The following is a 19,695-nucleotide window of genomic DNA, read 5'->3' as shown; positions in this document are numbered from 1 at the left end:
GGAGGGCAAAGGGTCACCATCCAAGGAAGCAGCCCCCCGAGAACTGAGGGAGGCTTGAACCCGCTGTGGACGAGCTGGGCCAGCTACAACCCCAGGGTGGCTCAGAGTCCGGGTAGGTCAAGGTCCACGGGAGGGTGCCCCAGTAGGTTGAGGTTCACCTTGATGAACATAGATATATCCACCAGGTCTGGGTGCAGACATGTGCGGCGGGGATGGAGGAGGTCTCCCAGGTGGGAGAACACCTACTTGCTCTGCACGCTGGTGGGAAGGCAGGACAGGATGTTTGTTGCCACGATAGACAGGTCCGGCCATTGGTCAGATTTCCTCGCCCAGTACTGCAACGGGTTGGCATGGGGGGGCTGGTAGGAGCACAAGAGCTCAGTGGCATCCTTGAAGGGTTTCAGGATCCGGGACATCTGGTCAAGGACTCTATACTCCATGGAGCTGAGGCTCAACTCCTCTCCCCTCCTCAGCACATCCGAAGAGGACAGAATGTCTTGCAACGGGCCCTTCTGCTCCACCAGATGACACATCATGTTGTAGGTGGAGTTCCAGCGGGTGGGCAGGTCCTGGAAGAGCTGGTGCTCAGGGTCCCCTGCCTCCCCCTGCCTCTGTAAACAGCTCACGGGAAGAGTTTATGCTGTGGGAGAAGTGGAAAGCGATGTGATGGCAGCTGTCCAGCAGATTGCACGTCCAAAAGGTTCCCTCATCCTAGCTGTCCCTCGGCTTGCTCCCCAGCCTGAGAACGTCCCGCATCATGAGGTGCAGCTTGTGTGCCATGCACACCAGGCCCAGGAGGGATGCCTCTTTCAGGGCTGTCAACATGTTGGCTCCCGCATCCATGACCATGAAGCCATGGACAAACCCTTCCACCTTGGACATCCACTCCCTCAGAGCCACCTTAATGGTGGTGGCGATGTTCTTTCTGGTGTGGACCTCGTACATCCCCCGGGCCTGAAGAAGAACCGCCCTGTAGCCTGGTGTCAAGCTGGGCACCTTTTTACGGCTGCCAGATCTTGGCCTGGGGAGGTGGAGGTCCTCTGGTTGCCACCAGTGGACGGTGATGGCAAGGTGCCTGTGATGGCAGCCGCTCCACAGGTCAGCCGTGAAGTGCACTGTTCTGCCTTGGGCAGCTGACAGGTCTCTGTGCACCATGTCTCGCACTGCCTCTTACAGGGTGGGCACGACTCGATGCCCAACAGTGCGCCGTGACGGCATGGAGAACCATGAGGCAAAGTGCTGGAGCAGCAGTTGGAAGCCCACGCCCTCTACAATTGATAGGGGGAAGCCTTGTGGGGCAATTGTCTGTGCCACCACACGAACGCTCGCCTCCTGAGCCCTTGACCTCACCCTTTTCAGTGGAGCCACCCCCGACCCCGATGGAACAACTTCCCCCAGGGCAGCCTGCCTGACCCTTCCCTCCCACCAGCCGCACCCTTGAGGCAAGGCTTCTTGTTCAGGGTGCATTCCGGAAACCCTCCTATCGATCCCAGCTCAGACAAGCTGGTGGTCCTCAGTCTCCCCCCGATGGATGTTATGCTGGCCGAGGACGGAGACCACAGGCTCGGGTGGTGCCTCTTCAGGTGCCGAGTCAGGGCCATCACTGACAGGTGCTTCGGGTCATTGCCCCTGCACACCAGGCCCTCACACACACAGCACTGCACCATGCGGAGGTCAGTAGGAAGGGACCGAAAGTGCCTTCAAACCCTGAGGTTGAACCATGGCCCACTAATGGTTCCAAGGGAGGGAGGATGAAGGGTTGCTGCTGGATGTGCCACGGAGCTGGCAATGGAAGACAGAGTGATGGGTGGACTGCAGGCAGGGACAGCACCACTGGTAGTTTGGGATGGGGATGAGCCCCCCCAAAGCCGCCTCCTCCCCCCAAATTTTCCTCTTCCACCACCGGCAAAACCTCTTCAGCTTCGTCCACAGCCGCAACTGGTGATTTTTGGGGAGCAGGAGTCTCTGCTGCTCCAGAGTCCTGCACAGCACTGTTTCCCGTGTTGCAACGGGGACAATCTCTGCACTTCCCCCCACGACCACTCTTGTCCCCCACCCAAAGCCTCATCGGGCCAGCAAACAACAATTGAGTAGAAGAATGGAGATGACACTGTGAACCCTCAGCCAAGGTGCCCACCGAGCTTTGACCCAAGGCCTGGCAGCAGCCCTGGCACCAGAGGGAGGGAGGAACTAGAGCCCTAGCCCACCACTCCCACAGACCTGAACAGATCATACACTAATGTGAGCCCTCAGCCAAGGTGCCCACCGAGCTTGGCAACAGGGTCTGGCAGCAGCCCTGGCACCAGAGGGAGGGAGGGACTAGAGCCCTACTCCCTCCCACAGACCTGACCCGATCAGGCACTAATCAATAATCATTGTGAGCCCTCAGTCGAGGTGCCCACTGAGCTTGGCCCCAGAGCCAGGCAGCAGCCCTGGAACCAGAGGAGATAGATCCCTATCCCCCAAATCCAAGCTGAATTACTCTCTCTCCCCAAAGGCTAGCAAATGGCAAGCAAGAGCTCTGTCCCACTCCACTGCTCGCTGAAAGTGAAACCCAGCCTGGGAGCCCATGGCTATTTATAAGCACAGGTCCCATTGAGCAACTCAGGAGGTCTGTGTTTGGCTGTCAGAGCTGCCTATCAGGGTTTGCAGGGATGAGATTGGTGTGCCCGTGGCTACAGGACACTCCCTCCCCCCTCCCTCCCCTGGGTGTCTTCTCCCAACTTGTAACCACTTTGCAGCTCCGTGGTTGGAAGGAAGACCTGCCGATCAAGGTAAGCTGAGCTTCCATTCGAGTTTCCAGGGTGACAGAAGGAGAGCAGACAGAATTCAGGCATTCCCCGGCTCCGTTGCCAGGAGAATTGATTGCCAGTGCCTGACTGTCTGGCTTCCCGAACCATGGCCGAACGCACTGCACCAGGCTTTTACCGACTGCTGGTTCATTGGCCGTGGCCGATAACGAACCGCCGGATCGAGATTGTGCAATCGCCATTTTCATGGATTTTTGAAGTTCGTAATGCAGTTCTTACCCATCTCTAACCATAACCATCATCTCACTGATTACTAGCATTTTAACCACATTTCTTTCCAGCCTAACTTTTGATATGTCTAGATTCAGTTTCAGTCACACAACTGCCCATTTTACCAGAGCAGGTGAATACTGTTGAGACCAAAAATGGCAACTCTTGGGCTGCGTCCGCCTGGAGATGATTCCCTATGCGTCTCATATTGCTGCTTTGAACACAGAGGCATTGACAGTGGCGATGGAGCATCTGCCCTTTCCCTTCTCCAGCCCTCCCAAAAGATGGTATCAGACCAGATTTGGGAAATATGACAACAAAGCAGGGGGAAACATGGAAACAGGATGAAACGAGGATAATATCATGTGGATGCTGCTGAAAACTGAGCTGCAATAAGGGAGCCAATAGGGAGCAAAACATCCCTCTACAAACAGCTCTGGATACTCAGATGGGTGTCATCAAAAAGTTTACGATGTTTATTAATGTTTGAATGTTCCCCGTATTTAAAAGAAACCCTCTGACTAAGAAAACTAGCACAACAGAAAGCTTTTTTCCTATATGTTTAAGGATGAACTATTTTTCTGCATGTGTAGAATTTTAAAAAGATAACGTATTCAGACACACGGTATCTCTACACCAACACATGTATACTTGTTCTCTGGTCTAAAGCATTCTGAGCCATATGTAGATTAGCCCCAAGTCTCTGTGTCTGTAGAAATCTTCCCTGAGGCTATAAGCGCACATTTGAGTTCCCTTCTGCAAAGGCCACTTTCATTTGCATAAAAGTGGGCCGAACAGCTATAGCCACCATCATTCTCAGTTTGGAGGCAGTCTCTGTATTTGGGACAGTCAAAGTTAATCTTTTGTTAGCTGATTTTGCAATTACTCCAGCAAGAAAACAAAGGCTGGCTTGTAAACCACGATGAAAATATATACAATTATCTTAGTTCTGTGAAAATATATACAATTTCTTTAGTCCTTATGGAAACCAAATCTGTGTTTGGTGCATCATGATGATGACCCAGCAAACGTATAAGTAAGTGGGCTCATAACCTTTGCTATGAATTGAAAAATTGCTCAGCTTATAAAGGGAGTCGTTACACGTGCCAGCTGCTTCTATATTAGCAGGTTTCCATCCCCTCCAAGAGGAGCCTAGAACTTTCCTGTATTTTTAAATGATTTTGTGCAAGTAATTGAATATCTAATTCTGCCTTTTTCATATTCATCTTTTATAATGGAAAATTTGGCACCAGCAGTGTCTTCCATTATGACAAACCCTTTTTTCCTCCAGTCACAAGTCATGCTGTGTTCACACTTCCCACCCACCCCCCATGCCCCATACATCAGTTCTTTCATGCTCTTTTAAGTTCTCTCTAAGAAGGAAATTGTATTCAGTGCTTAAGGTGCCATTCTAAGCAGAGTTACACCCTTCTAACTCCACAGAAATAAATGTAACACTGCCATCTTAAGTATGTATATTCAGAATCCTACTGAAGTCTAGTCAGTGGGACTTACTCCCATGAAAGTATTCTTAGGATTGCACTGATAATATACTAACTCCTGGAAGATTCCAAGAAGTCTCAGACTTTAATTGAAACCAGAGGAACTGGAGCCCTAAATATAGAATTCAGGTCTTCCAAATTTTGTCTTATCTATATCTGCCCTGTGGTGCAGAGTGGTAAGCTGCAGTACTGCAGTCCTAGCTCTGCTCACGATCTGAGTTCGATCCTGGCAGAAGCCAGGTTCAGGTAGCCGGCTCAAGGTTGACTCAGCCTTCCATTCTTCCGAGGTCAGTAAAATGAGTACCCAGGTTCCTGGGGGTAAAGTGTAGATGACTGGGGAAGGGAACAGCAAACCACCCCATTAACAAAAAGTCTGCCAAGAAAATGTCGTGATGCGACATCCCCCCATGGGTCAGTAACAATTCGGTGCTTGCACAGGGGACTACCTTTACCTTTTTATATTAAGTGGTTATTCCTTGGATCCTTCACCTTCTTACATCTCCCATATAACTTTTGTTCTTTCCCAATATCACCCATTTTACTTCTTCGCTGATCTCATTCTCACTGCGCTTGTCACTCTTTGACATCTTTATTTCCTTTCCGTAGCAACCACGTGGCCTCTCTAATCTAATTGTCCATACCCTGCTCCATCTGCTCAGCATCTCTATTTTAAGCAGACATTTCTACAAATCTCCTACTTGAGTTCTGTTCTTTTTCTATTCACATAACTGCACTACTGCTCTATCATTGACTAGGTACCTAACAATTCCATCATCTTTCTCCCAGCAATAACTTTATTCTTGAAATATTCCCTCTTCTCCCCTCTTCTTTTGATCACTGGTTAAGACCTTGTGAACCTCAAGAAGATTGACAAAAGGCATTGTGAATGTCATTCATGCTATGCAGCTTGAAGCTGGGAACACTGACAGATTTTAGAACGCAAGCCATATATACAATCATTAATGGTGGTTGTCCTAAGTCAAAGAAAACAACCCAATCCGTTTGCAGCCCTCTCAAGATATTTTGAGGCATTAACACATTGCAGCATGGTTTTTGATAACCAGTGATAAGATTATCATTTCAGACTAAGCAAGAAACAAAATGCTTAGCCATTTCTGTACATTTGTCTGTTTGGGGGAGTACCAAAGGCTGCAGCTGAAAAGGGAAATGGGGAAGTTGCCTTCCTCTTGCGAGACTACATGTGCTCTGCTTATGATCCAAAGCTTTGCAGTTTAATTTTCTTGCAACACACTCTGTAGATGTACCACTGTATTCTAAGGAATCATACTGAAAAATGTCGTCTCAATGTGTAAGTGTTCAATGTCTAAATTTACTTCCAGCTGTGGCTCATACATTTCTTGGAATGTGCCACGTACGCTCTCTGCTTAGGCTGCAGACTTGCAAAAGCTACATTAACTGTGCATTCCTAAACAGACTTACTCCAGTCTAAGCTCACTGATGGGCTTAGACTGGAGTAACTCTTCTTAGGATTGCACAGTAAGACTCTAAAATAGTCTGAAAACTTGATAAATATGCATTTAGGTTGTGTTCTTTCTGGTTTAAAACCTTTTCCTGGAACCATGAATCTTTAATCTATCAAAGCACAGCTTCATCGTTCCAGGTACAAGAATGCAAGAGTAACTGAATTTATCATACAGTGTGTAACAAGAGCTGACAACCCCATACTTCTCCTGGCACATTCTTTGATAAATATTTAGCTCTGCGCTCACATTCATTTCAATTACATCCACTTCACCTCTGCAAACTCATTTCTACATTTAATCATGTTCTGCACACTGGCACACTAACTCTCAGTCATGCATAACCAGTTATCTGCATAATTAGAGACGCAGTCAGCCTGTGCCTCTTTAATTTGCATCATCAGAGTTCTTGTTCCTAAAACCACAAGCAGAAATCCAAGCAGTAGCTGGTAGAAGTGTGCACTGAAAAAAATACCATTTCATTGTTGCATCTGGTGGTTCCAAACCAACTATGTACCACTACAGATTTTTTTTCTAGCTGGGACATTGCCAGATTGGATCTAATCTGTTTGGGGTTTGTTGTTATCCTGAGTTTCAAATCTGTTCTTTGCAACAAGAGTTTCCAGGCTCTTGGGAGCAGCTTTTTTTGCAGTTAACAGCGGCAAAATGGCACAGAACACAGTCTTCCCTCTAAACTATTAACCCACCGAGTCTAAATATACACAGCTTGGGGATGGCATCAAGACAACTGTTGGGCAGCTGCACATGCACACACTGTTCTTTTCAAGGGGGTGGGGAAACAAGGCTTAACAAAAAAACACAACAACCATTAGTCCCCTTCCTAGTCTAAACCATTGATCCACTGAGCTTTTCCTTAAACACAATCTCTCTGTCTCTCTGTCTCTCTGTCTCTGTCTCTGTCTCTGTCTCTGTCTCTGTCTCTGTCTGTCTCTCTCTCTCTCTCACACACACACACACACACAAGAATGGACCCGCATAGAAGGTGAGTGTCGGTGGGTGGATGCTACAGCAGGAAACTGACTGGCAAAGGGGGAGCAGTGGTGGGGCAGCTCCCATGCAGGAGAGCACTCCAACAAGTGCAGTGCAGCAACATTAAAAACCAACCTGTTTCAAGTTTACTTTTTTCCTTTTTCTATAGTGCCAGTAACTTATCTTTGCATTATGCTGTTGCCTTTTGTTTTCATGTTTCCTTGTGCTTTGTAGTTTTCTTCCCATAATGAGGGGCAAGTCCTTTTGATGCTCAGCATTCCAATGCAAAAGAGGGCATTCTTACTGCCAATCCTCTCCATTACCAAAGTTCTCCTGGCAAGGCAGACAAAATGACTGCCTGAATTCTTTCCCCCTCCGTCCCAAACAGACCTATGTTTCCCCCATAAGTTTTCCTTTTGACAGCCCTGAAAGAAATCTTAAACAGGTAAGTCCCATGTTATTCAATAGCGCTTACTCCCAAGGTAGTGCCTTTAGAATTGAAGCCTTCCAAATGTTTCCAGAGCTAATAGGAGGGGAAGAGAGAGGGTCTCTCCTCACAAAGACCCAGTTGGCAGGGAGACGATGCCATCGATTGGGGGAAAAGAATTCATTTGCACTGAGCTTATTCCCCCCTAACATCATAAGAATTAATTGATAAAGTAAGGGTTCTCTCTCCTTGGAATCTGATTGCTGTTCACAAAAACATCTGTTTTTACATTTTGCACAACCCTATTAGCCAGAATTAGATCTGACTGTCAATAGACAGTACTGACAACTGTGAGTCTTTCTGGCTTCCTCCCTTCCTCCCACACTAGCAGCCGTTTCCAACCTTGGGAAAGTTAATTCCCAGGGTTTCAGGACCAACATGAAGTAATACCTATGCAGGTTAGGAAGCTGCTGTACGGAGGAGAAAGGGGACAAAATAGCTCCCTTCTGTGGCTGCCTCTAGAATAAGCTGAGCTCCATTAACAGAAAAGAAAGACAGAACAGAAAGACAGAAGCAATTTCACTTTTCCTCCCTTCTCACTGCAGCCTTCTGACCTGAAGGCTATTATCTCATATGGCTTCGACCCTGGAAGTAGACTTGCCAAGGGTCAGAAATGGCTGTTTGGGGGAGGAGAAAGCCAAGAAGATCTTGGATATTTGTGTGGATCTCAAAAAGGTCCTTGCACTGAATCCAGCCCCTTAGTTTGTGATTGTGATCATGTTTATGTGTATATGCAGCTTTACTTACAGATTTCTGCTGCTGTTCAAGACGTAAGAGTGGTCCAGGTTATTTTCTTCTGGTCAGGTGTCAATCCTAGTGCGAAGCAAGTGGGCCTTTTTACACAAAGAACCGAATCCTGTGAAGAGGCCCCCATGTCATGTCTAGCAGACTCTTCGTCATAAACAGACATTCAGTAATAGAAGAGTGGAGGGGGGAGACACAGAGAAAGATATCTCCATGTGGCTTCTTCATATAAAACAATGGGTGTCGGTTAACCCAAAAACATATGCCAAGATAAAAAAGAGTCCTAAGACAAACAATGTGGCTTCCTTTGCTTCTATGGCGAGTATTAATATCATAATAGATGGTAGAGTTCCCAGGTTCCCTCGATTGATGTGGAGGATTCCCCGCTCCCTAGCCAGTGGAGGAGGAAAGGTGCAGGGAACAAGAACGAGAGCAGGAATGCACTCTGGAGCTTTCGTTGTTGTGCTGGGAATGACACAACAGGAGCCTTGCCTTCCTGGTTGCGCTGGGAATGATGTCATTCCCAGCATGACAAGGAAGGCTTCAGAGGATGTGTGTGTTTTGTGTGTGTGCATGGTAAATTCACCCCAATGCACTCCCTGAGCCCCCTGGCCCCCAGTTTGGGCCTTGTGACTCCTGGCAACCCTAGTAGATGGACAATCTTTTATTGCATGTCCAGTGGACTCTGTGGACATGTTTGTGTTTGGTGCAAATTATGTGGAAATCAGACATGAGAAAATTTCCAAGATGTTAATGCTTTCTGCACATATTTTAGCTACAAGTCCCAACATGGAATAAATCCTACAACTCTACACATACCAAGCAACCACACACACTAATGCCAAGCATATTTCTTTGCAAGTGGAAGGTTTCCATCTCCTGAAGCTTGTTTAATATTAGAAACATAATTATTAGAAATCTTGACAAAGCACAAACTATCAACTAAGGTCTAGTTTGTGTTTTATACTGTGGGTTTTACTTGAGCAGGGCTCTGAAGAGGTGACATAAATATTTTTTTAAAATGAACAAATATTTTAAATAAATAAACACATTTCACAAATGGTAGATGAAGAAGTAAACATTTTAAGGACTGCATCACTTCAGACTGCAAGAGGGGCCTGAATAGTCCTCATGTGTTTTAAAAAAAACTCATTCATATAGAAAATTAGGTGCCATGAAGAATACTAGCTTAGCTTTCTTCCTATCAAGGCATGCAGAGAACATTTTTACGTGGCAGAGCAGTAAAGCATCCAAGCTGCCACTTGCATTCTGAAATGGTATAATCCAAAAACAGTTTTATCACTTCCTGTTCTTCAGGTTCAGATTAATCTCTGATTGTTCATTGAAAAAGAAAATATTTTGCTTTAGGTTAAAATAGACAAGGTACTGGGACATCTGTGACTGGATTACCCCAGCATTTTGAAAATGGTAATAGAAGCCACACAGAGGTCAATTTCAGATCCAGGCTGTCCAGGGAAGCCATTTTTGGGGCAGCCCCAGTAGGAATGCAGAGAAGGCTATTACATGTGCAAATTGTATGATATTCAGATTCATTATACTTAGGGCAAAGGCTTGTTTATAAGCTGATACACTCTCAAAGGCCACCCTTCACATTGCTCCTGGCAAGGAACTCTTGTAAGAGAAATGGGTGATTTATGGCCTGTGCAGCACAACTCCAATCAATGACCACATGCTTAAGCAGTTACAGGACTGTACTGCAGCTGACTCAGATCAGCTAGCCCTGAAGTCCTTACAAATCAATGGCTGGCCCCTCAGGTATAAACAGGTCATGCTGGAACTCCATCCCCACTAGCCATTCCAAGACAACATCAGACTAAAAAATGACTAAGGTTGCCACCTCTAGGTTGCAAAATTCCTGGAGATTTTGGGGGTGGAGCCTGGGAACGATGGGGTTTGGGGAGGAGGAAGAACCTCAGCAGGGTATAATGACATAGAGTTCACCTTCCAAAGCTGCCATTTTCTCCAGGAGAACTGATCTATATCACCTGGAGATCAGTTGTAATTCCAGGAGATTTCCAGCCACCATATGGAAGCCTAAAAATGATCTACTGATGATGGGCCCCAAAATCATCATTCCACGGAGTGCTAGAGAAAGCATGTTAAAACTGCTCCGTGTCCCACTCTGAGGTGTCAGCAGGTCCAAAGCACATTCTAGAGCACTGATGTATTGGCCTAACACGAATGCACAGATAGTGTGTTGGGTTGGCAACTGTCAGCCATGCCAAGAACTTCAGCCAGCCAACCACAGAGAACCAATGATTCCGCATGAGATTCTAGATATATCATGGCTGAAAGTAGCTGCTGACATATTTGAACTACAAGGCACAAATACATGGTAGTCATAGTCTACTTCTTCAAGTTCCAAGAAGTTCTTCACCTGCTTGACAAGAGAGACATGATTGTAGTAGCAAAGCCGAAGGCAACATTTACACATCATGGCATACCAAAGGAAATCATCTGTGGCCACGTGCTATTTGCCAGTCAAATGATGAAGGACTTTGCCACAAACTGGGGTATTGCCTTGATACAGTCCAGTTTGGGATACCCCCAATCAATGGGCAGGCAGAGCTCACTGTGCAAACTATCACACACATAATCTAGAAAGCTCAAAAAGATGGAACAGACCACCATCTTGTGCAGCTAAATCTGAGGAATACTCCCACAGCTGGGTTAGATGCCTCCCCGGCCCAGTTGCTAATGGACAGTTGTTGAAGACTTACCTGCCACAACTTCTGTCCTGAGGCCCAGTATTCTACTATGGGTACATTCCAGATTTCATGAACAGCAAAAATGCCATAAGGCCCAATATGAAAGACATGCAGAGTTTTGCTCTCTTTTCATGAAGGGGATAGGGTCAGGATACAAACATCCACAGGGTGGATGGCAGCTTTAGTCATCAAAAAAAGAAGTGAGCTGTGTTCATATGTGGTCCAGATATTGATCCTTCCCCAATAAGAATTCAGTCTCAGAACCTCAGGAGTCAGTAGCTGAAGAGATCTTAGCCCAGGCATCTTTCCCATTAGAGCAGGGGCCTGAGCAGGAGAGGTATGCTCCTCTAGCAGTGGCAAAAACAACTGGGGTAACAATGCAAAGATGGAGTGGGCGTGCAGTGAGGTTGCCCACAAAATTCAAAGACTATGTTATGGGAGAGTAGTAAAGACTAATCTCCAACGGTGAGTCAGATACTAATGACCTCTTCCTCCCGGTTCTAAAGTAGTTTTGATAAGTGACAGTAAATTGATAAGAAGATAATACTAGCTTGAAGAGGAGGTATATGATGGATGTGTGTATCCCTAAGCAAAACATACTAGTTTCTGTTTCCTCCTCAAGGCATGTGTGGGAGAGGCCTCTCTTGAGTTCAGTTCTGTGAGTAAGTTGGTTGCAGTCCCCTGTGTAAGAAAGTGCTTCTCCCCGCTGGAAGCAATAAATAAGTCTGCTGTTGGGACTTCAAAGCGTGCTGTATGGATAGGTAGGCCCATTCCTACACAGTGGACCCCAGGGGATACTACAGGAGCTAATTTATGCTCGCTCGTGGAGACTTATGGCTCCAATTGGCTTCCAGAATGTTCTGCGGGAACCGATGCTCCATGGCGACTCATTGGATGAGCTGGTGGAGGACTGGCAAGTCCAGCTCTCTGAAGCCATCGACAAAATTGCACCCCGTCATCCTCTTCACCCCCATGGCCGCTGAGCTCCTTGGTATACAGAGGAGCTACGGCAGAAGAAGCGGGAGCTAATTCGACTTGGGCTTGTGTGGCGGTGATCTCGGGACGAAGAGGCAAGAACATCTTACAGGTTGCTTATGAAATCCTATGAGATGGCAGTGAAAGCTGTGAAAAAAGAATTTTATGCAGCTTCCATTGCGTCAGCTAGCTCATGCCCAGCAAAATTGTTTAATGTGGTACGTTCTTTGGTCTCCCTATCAGGGGGAGACTGTCCAAAGTCGAATCTGGCCATTAGTTGTGAGGCTTTTGCGAGCTTCTTTGCTGACAAAGTCTTGTCTCTCCACCACGACTTACCAGCCACGGTTGATACAGTATGTGAGCTAGAAGCTCCTTGGCTGTCTTCTGGGCTGATATTTGATCAATTCAGCCCACTCTCTGGGGAAGAGGTGAACAGAATTCTGCAGACAGTGAGGCCTACCACATGTCTCCTAGACCCATGTCCATCGTGGCTGGTGAAAGCCAGTGCCAACGGACTATGGGATTGGTTGGAAACTATTACTAACCTGTTCTCCGGCACTGGGGTCTTTCCTGGTGCATTACAGCAGGCTGTAATGAGGCCCCTTTTAAAGAAACCTACATTCAATCCCGCCGACCGGCTCAGTTACTGCCCAGTTTCAAATCTTCTGTTTCTGGGTAAGGTGAATGAGTGAGTGGTGGAAAAACAGCTGCAGAGTTTCCGGAAGAAGACCTTGGCCCAAGATCCTGGGGCACGGGACGGAGACATTGCTGGTCGCCCTCACGGACGATCTTCGCAGACACCTGGATCGAGGCGGATCGGCACTGCTGATATTATTAGACCTTTCAGCAGCATTCAATACGGTCAACCATGATCTTCTGACCCACCGCCTTGCCTATGTGGGGATACAGGGGATGGCACTACAGTGGCTTGTCTCCCTTCTCCATGGCTGTGGACAGAGGGTGGTGCTAGGGGAAGAACTGTCATCCTGCCACCCACTGGTCTGTGGTGTGCCGCAGGGGGCAGTGATTTTCCTGTTATTGTTTAACATTTATATGTGCCCCCTTGCCCAGTTGGTGCAAAGTTTCGGACTTGGGTGTCATCAGTATGCCGATGACACCCAGTTATACCTGCTGATGGACAGCTGGCCTAGCTCGGCCCCAGATGTCCTAGAGCATGCTTTTGAGGCCGTGACTGGATGGTTGAAGCAGAGTCGGCTGAAGTTAAATCCCACAAAAATGGAAATCCTGTACTTGAGTCACGGGAATGTGGATTTGGGACCCCGACTCCCTACTCTTGATGGTGTGGGGCTTACACCAATGCCGAGGGTGAAGAGTCTGGGGGTGATCCTGGATGCCTCCCTGGGAATGGAGGCCCAGGTTGCTGGGGTGACTAGGTCCTTGTTTTTCTATCTTCGTCAGACCAGCCAGCTTGCTCCCCATCTGTCAACCCGCAATTTAACTACACCGGTCCAAGCAATGGTCACCTCTAGGTTAGACTACTGTAACATGCTCTGTGCAGGGCTTCCCTTGAGTCTGATCCGGTGGTTGCAACTGATCCAAAATACGGCGGCGCGGGTCATCACTGGAGTGCCAGGAAATGCACATATAACACCAGTATTGCGCCAGCTGCATTGGTTACAGGTAGAGTACCAAATCAGATTCAAGGTTCTGGTTTTAACCTATAAAGCCATATGCAAACTGGGACCAACATATCTACGGGACCGCCTCTCCCCATCTGAGCCCCGGAGGATGCTTCATTCCAATGAAAAACAGTTATTAGTGGTCCCTGGTCCCAGGGAGGCCTGCCTAGCATCGACCAGAGCCAGGGCCCTTTCGATCCTGGCTCCAACCTGGTGGAACACTCTGTCTGATGAGACCAGGGCCCGGCAGGACTTGCTATCCTTTCGCTGGGCCTGTAAGACAGAGCTGTTCAACCAGGCGTATGGTTGATGCTGGGCAGGGCCCCGCCCCCCACACACTGGTTGAATAGAGGGGATTGTCCCTTCCTATCAGGAAATAGCTACTACCCAACCCTTTGTGATATTCTTTTAGAGGTGGTTGGATAATGGATAATATGAATTGTGTCTGTGCTGCTGCTTTTTGTACTCTGTATTTTAGATTTTAAATTATATATTATTGTCTATTGGTTTTAAAGTTGAAATGTTTACGTTTTTTATAATGTATATGATGTAATCCACCCTGAGCCCGCTGATGTGGGGAGAGTGGAATATAAATCAAAAAGAAAAAGAAAGAAAGAAAGAAAGAAAGAAAGAAAGAAAGAAAGAAAGAAAGAAAGAAAGAAAGAAAGAAAGAAAGGATTTAACTCTTCCTGTCACTTATATTGTTATTAGCCCTTCCCCCCCACCCCCAAAATGGGCTGCCCATTTTCTGTCATTGGACAGTTCATAAAAATGTGGGGGAGGGGGGAATGGGGGAAGTTTGAGAGACAGAATTGCACAAAAGGGAAAGAGTTAAGCACTCTCTTTTCCTCACCTCCCCACAAAGCCCCAGTCAGAATTAGTCCCATAAATGGCTTTCAGCATTTTTTTTTAAAAAAAAGATTAGGATGATCTGGTCATGGGTCTCCTACCATTTTGTCTAGTTGGACTCTTTATAGCACCTTAAATAAGAGCTGGTTTTAAGAGCCTGAGTGTTTGTAACTATAGTCCACTTCAGCTGCTGCTCATGCTCTTAGAATCATCAACTGCACAACGTTCAGCAGGCACAGAAGAGCAGCTTTGGACATGAATATATATATATATATATATATATATATATATATATATATATATATATATATATATATATATATATATATATGAATATATATATAAAGTCTGTAGATTTGCATGTGTAGAAACATGCAACATTGGATGTTGTAGATCACATTGTTAGGTCCTATAGCAACATTCTCATAGTAAACTGAAAGGCAAAACTGGCCATTTCAGTTCATTGAAGGGTCTTGTGTCTTGATGTGTATCCTCTTAGGATTTGGTTGCCAGTAAACAATATTTTAATTAAAGCAGCTCTATGGATATTTAGTAACCGTATTAAAATCTTGGCTAAAACTTCAAATGGTTTCATGTAATATATTACATATAAAAGGACATGCAAAGAGCTGGGTAACCCAGCTGTCAGGGACTGCTCTAGAACTATATTTGGCTCAGAGAGCCAGTTTGTTGTAGTGCTTAAGAGTGCAGGACTCTAATCTGGAGAACTGAGTTTGATTCCCCTCTCCTCCACTTGAAGCCAGCTAGGTGACCTTGGGTCAGTCACAGCTCTTCCGGAGGTCTCTCGCCCTCACATGGTGATTGTTGTTGGGATAATAATGACATACTTTGTAAACCGCTCTGAGTGGGCATTAAGTTGCCCTGAAGGGAGGTATATAAATTGAATGTTATTATTATTATTATATTACTGTCTAACTTCTATGTTCAGAAGCAAGTTCAAATGTAAGACACTGAGGAAAACAACAAGGGAAGACTTTGGTCTTTGTGCCCTGCTTGTAATATTCTCAAACGTACCTGGCTGCAAACTGTGGGAAACACAGTTCTGGACTAAATATGCCTTTCATCCAATCAAGTTTCTTTTTATCTTCTTAATCCAGCAGGCAACAATTTAGCAGGCTGTCCAATAAAGATCTCTCCTAACCCTACTGAGATGCCAAGGGCTTCTTTACACATGCAAAGCAGATGCTCTGCTACTGAGATGATATCCCCACCTCCCGTTTGTATACTGCTTTCCTATCTGTCAACATTTTTGTGGTACTTTCAGTTCTTGCAAACCACTTCAGTGATCTGGCAGAGGCTCTATTGTAGCTAGCTGGCATGGAGGGGTGCAGAGAAAAGAGTGATGCGGAGCAGTCCTGTTTCTGTGAAGACTTTGCTTTGTGTCTGACGCCCAGTCTGGAGGACAGGCCAATCAGCAGCATTCTTAGGGGAAATTCCATCTCATAAGAGTGCTACTAAGGCACAAAAGGTTAAAGTACCCCCATTTCACACAACATTAATGTATTATTTAATTAATCTACAGCATCATACAGATAGTCAATGTTCAACTTGCTGAAAAATGTCTTGATATATTATTAAAGTGCCAACAATATTTCTGGCAGGACTTCTTTGGGATTAATTGCTGCTGACAGGTAGAAATACATCAAGTGAAGCCTTTTCTGGTATGGAGATAGCATGACGAGAAAAGTTGTTAAAAGCACTAGAGGCCTGCCAGAAAAAATATATTGGAAACCCAATAGGCACTTAGAGCAAGCATACCCAGCCAGGTAAGACATTGGCCTCAACATGTTGTACTAGTTTTTTTTAAAATTTAGTTTTGCTCTGGGCACTTATATCTGGTGAACAATCTATGCGACTGAGATGTTGCAGCATTTCCAAACAATGGTTTAGTTCACAATAAATTGTGTCACATGCTGGATGTTTTCTCAGTAAGAGCTCCTATTGAATTCAGCATGCACAGCAACTTTATTCCATCTCTCTGCATTTTATTTATTAATTAAAATATTTATATCCTGTCTTCAGCAAAGTAATTCACAAGACCAATCATTCATAAACATGTCAGGGATATTAAAATATACAACATGAGCAAAGTTGTGGCAAAAAAATCAAACTCAGTAAAAGCAGTCAGTGAAGTAACCAGAGAAACTGGAAAAGATTCAAAGATCTTAAGAAAACTAAACAAAGCCCCTGAAAGCCCTCTTACAAAGCACAGCTCTAGGCCCATATCTGAACATGACCAAAGAAGAGACAAGGTGAATCCCAGGGTAGGAGCTGCATGATCTCAGTGTCTTTTATCCAAGCTAGGTGAATTAGGCTCATAGAAAAGGAGAGAGAGTCAGCAAAGGCTCATCCCATCATGCAGTGGGATGAACCAAAGTTTCTAGTTTAATGCAACTACTGAGGCCGCTAAACCTAAAATCCCTTAACACTAGCAAGCTTCTCCACTTTCCTATCCAGTTTTGTTAATTCTAATAATAAAGCTTTTGTTAATCATAAATCAGTTCAGTGTCCTGACTGCTGCAAAGACACTCTGCCCACAAAAATCAGATCATGAACTGAGCCTAGAAAAACAAGTAGCCAATGAAGTTGACAAAGAATGAGCATGAGGTGAACCACATGACTGGCTTCTATAAACCAGCCAGGATGTGGCATTCTGAACCAGTTTCTGGATGCTCTTCAAAGGAATGTAGACCACAGTATAGTAGTCTAATCTGGGTGTAATTAAGGCATAAATTACTATGTTTATGTCATTCTTCTCCAGAAAAGGGTGGCAGTTTGAAGAACTAAGCTAAGCTTGTAAAATGATCTCCTGGTCAAATTTGCCACTTGTACGTCGATGTAGAAGTAGATTGAGGAGCACACCCAAGTGGCAAGTCTGAGACTTCAGAAGGAATGAAGTACCCTCACACTTACCCACAGATCAGACTCCTTCTCAATCAACTGTATCCTCTATTTATTGCTGTTGTGTTTTTGTTTGTTTAATCTCCTACAACTGATCACTGAGATGAAATGCTGATTGAAGCCTTCACTGCTTCCATTGGATCACATTGAAAATGGAGACAGAGCTGCACCCTCACTGGGGGAGCTGGGATCCCTATCACAGCAAATGACTGATGGTTCCTCTGACTTCCTATTCCAATCCTGGTGTGATATAAGAGGCCCACCAGGGCAAAGTTCTGCAAAACTTGGTTTGGATGGAATGGTGGCACAGAAGTAAACTTTCTATGTCATCACCTTTCTTACAGAGTAGGCACTACAATGAGTTGATTGGTTGATCCCAAGTCATTGCTTAATGTTGTTCTGAGACCATTTCATTGGCCATCTTGTTCAGTCAACAAAGGCATCTATTGATAAATAAAAGGGTTTTATTCAGTGGGTGAGGCAATGTTCCCTCTAAGCTTTGCAGTGTTGTGAGCTAAAAATCTACTTTGTGAGCCGAAACAACAACTTTCATTAAAGTTTTGAGTGCACCTCCTTTTAAAAAAAATTACAATAAAATTGTTTTGATTACAAAACAATTTACCAATAAAAGCCATTAGGTAAAAGGGCCACAAAAAACAGAGTATACTTCTGTATAAAAATGGATATGTCCATGCTGATTACAAAGGGGTAGTTGTATTAGTCTGTTGCTGCAAAATAAAGCAGACACGCAATGGCACCGACTAGCATGTTTATTTCAAGATGAGCTTTTGTGAGTCAGTGCTTACTTCTTCAGCCTCCTTCTGCGCCAAGGCCAAGTTAAATGACACCTTCACCATGGTGGCGGCTGAGGCGCTACCTCCTCTCCTCCGCTTTCTGGGGCTGAGGGGATCCTAGCGATTTCAGGCTGCATGGGTCAGGCCAGACCCGATCACTCGCTCTGCTCTGTTCCCCAGCTAGAGAGCCAGCAGTGGCTGGAGGCGCTCTCTGGCACCACCCTGGGGGCCAAACCAGCCACAGCCAGGAAGGGAGAAGTGGGATGAGGCTCCATCCATATAGGGCCCACCTGCAGATGCTGGCTGAGTGGGAGGGTGGGGCCACCTGAGGGTTAGTATCTGTGAGCTACATCTGAGAAGCTGTCAGCAGAGGAGTCAGAATCTGTGAGCGATTGCTCACGTGCTCACATTAGTGGGAACACTGGGGTGAGGGCATGTAAGGACAAGAGGAATGAAAACCTGCTAATTCTCTTGACCCTCTCAATGATGTTTGATACCATTGATCATGGTTTCCTTCTGGACTGCCTTTCAGGGTTGGAACTGGAAGGCACTGTTCTGTAGTAGTTACTGCCCTACCTTGAAGGTAGGTTTCAGACTGTGGTGCTGGGGGACTGCTGCTCGAATCCATGACCTTTAGCCATTAGAGTCCTATACAGTTCCGTCTTGTCCACATGCTTTTCAATAGCTATGGAAAGCCACTGAGAGAGGTCATCCAGAGATTTGGGCTGAGCTGCCATCAATATGTGGATGACATTCAACTTTATTTTACACTTCAAACAGATCCCAGGGAGGGTGTGGAAACCATGAATGCATGCCTAGAGGCAGTTTTGGAATGGATGAAGACTAACAAATTGAAACTTAACCCTGACAAAATGGTGGTGCTACCAGTGGATTGAACCAGGAAAAGGGATATCTCCTGTTCAGATTGGGGTTGCACATCCCCAAAAGGAGCAGGTTTGTAGCTTGGGGGTGTTGAGTTTGACCCACCTCCCATTTCTTTTAAAAAAGACACATGGAAATTGAGAGTCCTTTTGTCTGCTCTAAAGCAACACATTAACCCCAAGGCTGTGCTAAGAAGACCAACCTTTCCTTTAGTTTATCTCTCCACAGGGTAATGGCTCTCTGACTGAAGAGAAGTCAGAAGTTTATTTATTCCAGGTGTCAAGTGAAAACCTTGTATCCCAGCCAAAGATCGCGCAATGTTATCTCTTAAGATTTTTATTTAAAATAAATCTAATCACTCTTGAATTTGTTAAATACACTAGAATCACAATGATATTAAAACACTTCCATATGTCAATGAAACCTGAAATAGAAAAGCATACAAGTCATATTTTATCCTACCTATCTTCAATTTAAAACATAAAATACAATTTCTAGGATTCTCACCAAAGGACTTTCAGAATGATTAGATTGTCTCATGCAACCCAAGCCTGAGAGATTCAGGAGTGTTTGGAGTGTGGCTACCTTATATAGGTCCACTTATGTGAAACTCACATGACTGCATTAAAACAATTTAATTTGTTTCCTTAGAAGGCATAGTGTCAAGAGCTTTTGAGCTC

This window comes from Eublepharis macularius, chromosome 2 (genome assembly GCF_028583425.1).
Source record: "Eublepharis macularius isolate TG4126 chromosome 2, MPM_Emac_v1.0, whole genome shotgun sequence".
Lineage (NCBI taxonomy): Eukaryota > Metazoa > Chordata > Lepidosauria > Squamata > Eublepharidae > Eublepharis > Eublepharis macularius.
The sequence above is the reverse complement of the archived record's forward strand: the minus strand, read 5'-3'. Positions refer to the sequence as shown.